The sequence below is a fragment of the Xiphias gladius genome, chromosome 17 (genome assembly GCF_016859285.1).
Source record: "Xiphias gladius isolate SHS-SW01 ecotype Sanya breed wild chromosome 17, ASM1685928v1, whole genome shotgun sequence".
Lineage (NCBI taxonomy): Eukaryota > Metazoa > Chordata > Actinopteri > Istiophoriformes > Xiphiidae > Xiphias > Xiphias gladius.
The window spans coordinates 27,543,827-27,548,770 of NC_053416.1; the positions used below are offsets into that span (position 1 = coordinate 27,543,827).

Consider the following 4,944-nt stretch of genomic DNA (forward strand, 5'->3'; position numbering starts at 1 on the left):
ATGGCTTTGGATTGGAGCGATCTAATGTTTAAGAGTCCACATTTAATTCTCCTATTTTGTTGTACTTCTGCAGGGGTGGTCTTAATTTTCCCCAGATTTCATTAGATTTCTTAATTAATTTAGTTGGTCGGGGGGCAGACCCAGTCTCTATGGGAGTTTGGGTGGGTGACTGCTGTACTGGAATCACAGAGAGACTGCAACTCTGCCTCCTGGTCTCAACTCTGGGTTGTCATGATTTTGGTCTACTAATAACTTCAGTCAGATTTCTAGACATGAGAGCTGCTCCATCCAAAGTGGGATGTATGCCATCTCTCCTGATCAGACCAGGTCTTCCCCAGAATGTCTGCCAGTTATCTACAAAGCCTACGTCGTTTGCTTGACACCATTTTGACAGCCAGCGGTTGAATGATGACATGCGGCTATACATGTCATCGCTGGTCAGATTAGGCAGGGGCCCAGAGAAAACTACGGAGTCTGACATTGTCTTTGCATATGTACACACCGACTCAACATTAATTTTTGTAACCTCTGATTGGCGTAATCGGGTGTTGTTACCGCCGATGTGAATAACAATCTTACTATATTTACGTTTATCCTTAGCCAGCAGTTTTAAATAGGATTCAGCATTGTCTGCTCTGGCCCAAGGATTATATTTGACTATGGTCGATGATGTCGTCAACTTCGCGTTTCTCAAGATAGAGCTGCCAATAACCAGAGTTGGTTTCTCAGCGGGGGTGTCACTGAGTGGGGAGTATCTGTTTGAAATTTGTACTTGATGGTGGTGAAACATTGGCTTCTGCTTAGGGTTACGCTTCTTGTTACGGACAGTCACCCAGCCGCCCTGGCTTCCCGGCTGCTTGGGAGCTGCCAGGATGAGAGAGGGAGCTATGCTGGGTCGGCTCGCACCGGCTACTGGGGGCTGGCTAACTACAGCAGCTAACGATTTGGTTTCCATGGTGCGGAGCCATGTTTCCAATGACTGAGCCTCACCTCCATCACTGCAAATAAACTACATTTATTACATTTACCATTATCACTAAAGGAGGCTGAGGAATGACTAAACATGAGACACACTGAGTAAGAGAGAGCAGGAGAGTGAACAGGAGAGAGTGAGGCCATCATTAACTGCTAAGCTAAAGTAGCTAGTGGATGTGAAAAGTGTGTAAACAACTGTGAAGTAACAAGAAAATTGCTGACAGAAAGAGAGAGCTAAGAGTGCTTAAGCAGAACTAATGTACATTTAAATGTACAGCGGGTATTTAGCCACTGTAATGACAAAAAATAGCAAATTAATTGGGTAAAGGCAGAGCAACAAAACTCACTACCAGTCACACAGAAGCTGGCAACAGGAAATGACACTATACGCTTACCTCAGCATGTCGACCAGAAACAGTCAACATTTCAATTAAATGTATACTGTAATTAAATGAATCTAACCACTACACAACATATTGTAACAGAACAACTTAAACAGTGATCAAACTTTAGTGCTGTCTGGCAAGGATTAAACCTTTTTTGGAAAAGTGAGAGGCAGGTTCTTTTTGATGAAAAGAAGCGTCACATTTTGGCCTGAGTTGGGAACCACACTCTGTTAATCACCCAGTACTACAGTAGTATGATTCCTGAGAAATTGTGGTCTGTCCAAGTCACGTCTCTAATTTTATGGCAACACCTACTGGAGCACTGCTCAGTGATATTGATGCTTGCTCATCTTCCATCTCATCCAACAAACTGTCCAGACTGCTGCGGCTGGGGAAATTAAGCATGTGCTCAGGGACAGGGAGAGCTATATCTCACACACACACACACACACACACACACACACACACACACAGGGGAGGTAGAGACACAAACATACACAACGAAAAACTGGAGTCACAACCAGAGTTGTGACAGGTGTCGCCCTTATAACGGGCGCCTCCCAGTGCCCCACCGGGCATGTCGGAATTCCCCCGGTGGAAGTCACAGCTGAGTAAGGAATCCTGGATGTTGCTGAAGGAGCTGTTTTTTACTCCTCCTCTTGACAACTTTTATTAAAATATCTCCAAGCTGCTGATATTTCTCCTCATCTGCCTACCCGCATAAGGCTAAGATAATGTTGCCATAAATTGGTATCAGGCATGTTTGTATAGGAGAAATTTTACAATTACGAGTACATAAGCACAGCATCGGACACGATAGCCAAAAAAAGAGGAAAAGATTGCGTTAGGGACAACTACCCTGAGTTCTTTCATGCAGCTAAATAAGATAAATACTTAAATTCATTGAACTTAAAATTTCAAATCCACTCATGAAGGAGTTTTGAAATTAGTGTTTAAGAATGAGAAATAACAGTGTGATTCTGTTTCATCTATTGATGCCTTATGCAAGTTTTTGATGCAACCACAGCTTTCCCGAGAGTTTTTTATTTATGCTTATAATTTTTTATCCTTTGTCGAACCATCTCAACTATCCAGAGGTCTGTTGAATAATATATCAGCTGGTGTGCTCCTTATTCGGGGCATGTGTGGTTCTCTCTGTAAAAGAACTGTAGTGAAAAAAAACATCTCTGAACAATCAAACAAAGAAAACAGAAAGTCAGAAACAGACTCCTTTGCTTGTGGTATCCCCAATGAAACTACTCAGAGCAAAGTCCAAAACAAAAAGCCTTAACAGAACACACAACGTTTCAGGACATTTGCACCTGCTGGCTGACAGAACCAGAAAACAAATCTCAAATCAGAAACAATCACAGACCATAGACACATTTGATCTATAATAACAAAATAGAAATGTATTATGTTTTTCTGTTTCTGAAACACAGTGCTATTTTGGGTTTAAACATGATCTTACTCCCACCTGGACGTGGACATAAATACAGACTTATTGGTGGTTTAACTCTCTGCCAATGGAGCCTTTCATTAGAGACAACCCAAGCTTTTTGCTTACGCTCTAAATTTACTTGTATTTTTGCAAGCGTGAAGTGACACAGGCTGAAAAGTGTTTGGGAGTGGTGCTGTCTGTGGAGAGGAGCATATAGAATCTCCTCTGTACCTTCTCATGGATTCACTACAGCAGACTTGTAGCCAGATATTCATAAATAAGCAATTTTTCTTGAACTTAAAAGGACTTAACATATGGCACCACATAAGGTAGGAAGAAGAGGAACAGAATTAGAAATAAGAGCCCTTGTACAAAATGAACAGGACAATTCATAGGCATCAAATTTTAGAAACACAAAACAGACAAGTGATGTAGAAATAAATTGTTCACTGAAATCTGTAAAAGGGAAAAACCAAGAAGCATCTCAAAAGCTGTGAACTGAAGATTATGGACCGTAACCCAGTAGTCCTCCAATTAGCATAGCAAGACTTGTCACAGAGCACTGACATTTTCAAAAAAACGTCACGAGGATATGTTATTAACTGACGTATTTGGCAAGTTGCTAATGCATTGATACTGAACATATCCCCACCTCCTAGGCGACTCCACAGCCTTTAAAAAATGTAGTGCTTCATTCATTCAAAAATTAAATTGCCTGGATTGAGTAATCCAGCCAAGGCATACGTTTCCTACGAAAAGTATTTGCTCCTGAAGTTTCATCATATATTAACGTAATTTTTAGGAGACAGAGTTGCTTTCAAATCTGCAGTGGGTTGTGGCTCTATAGTCTAATCCACAGGGATGCTTTAGAAGTGCAATCTTCTTGTGCAAAAATAATTGGCATGTATCCATCATGTTATACTCAAAGCTATTTTCCCGTTTCTAACCTCAAAACAAGATTAAACTACATAAAACCACATTTTTATTTCAGCTGCTAATGACTGGCACTTATACAATGCCTTGCTTTCACTTTTGAGATTGCTTCAACTGAGCCTTTAATGGATAAATATAGTGAAATAAACTGGTAAGGATTACTGGCCTAATGGCCTAAGGCTCACTGTGTTTGAATTATTAATATCCAGCAATTTTGGATTCAATGAGGAAAATATGTTTGCTACATAAATCATATTTAATTAAGTGCTGTCTGCTTATATGATCATCATTCAGATCATGTACTGTACTCATGTTGTCTCTGGGATAACAGCTACACGTGAGCTTGATGGATATACATTATGCTTGATGCTATTTGTGTGTGCTGATGCTAGACATCATTGGTAGGTAAATAGCGGCCTGTGGGCTAAATTTCTCCAGCAAAAATATTTGTCCCAGAACTAAAGTTGAAGTCTTCCTTTCATAGTTTTAAGTGTCATAGTGCAACTCAAAGCATACATTTGTGTAGACGAGTTGGACTTGAAACGATTGGTTGATTAATCGATTAGTCAAAAGAAACTTAATCTGCATATACAGTATTTTAATAATCAAATATTCATTTTATTCATTCACTGCAAATAGCTCCTCAAATGTGAGGATTTTTCCTGGTTTCATATCAGTAAACTGAATATATTTGGGTTTAAACATGATCTTACTCCCACCTGGACGTGGACATAAATACAGACTTATTGGTGGTTTAACTCTCTGCCAATGGAGCCTTTCATTAGAGACAACCCAAGCTTTTTGCTTACGCTCTAAATTTACTTGTATTTTTGCAAGCGTGAAGTGACACAGGCTGAAAAGTGTTTGGGAGTGGTGCTGTCTGTGGAGAGGAGCATATAGAATCTCCTCTGTACCTTCTCATGGATTCACTACAGCAGACTTGTAGCCAGATATTCATAAATAAGCAATTTTTCTTGAACTTAAAAGGACTTAACATATGGCACCACATAAGGTAGGAAGAAGAGGAACAGAATTAGAAATAAGAGCCCTTGTACAAAATGAACAGGACAATTCATAGGCATCAAATTTTAGAAACACAAAACAGACAAGTGATGTAGAAATAAATTGTTCACTGAAATCTGTAAAAGGGAAAAACCAAGAAGCATCTCAAAAGCTGTGAACTGAAGATTATGGACCGTAACCCAGTAG

General features: G+C 39.9%; 1 pseudogene; it reads right to left on the bottom strand.

The window, feature by feature from the left end:
• Positions 1-262: 262 nt before the first annotated feature.
• Positions 263-1,119, bottom strand: LOC120802929 (annotated as a pseudogene).
• Positions 1,120-4,944: the final 3,825 nt, after the last annotated feature.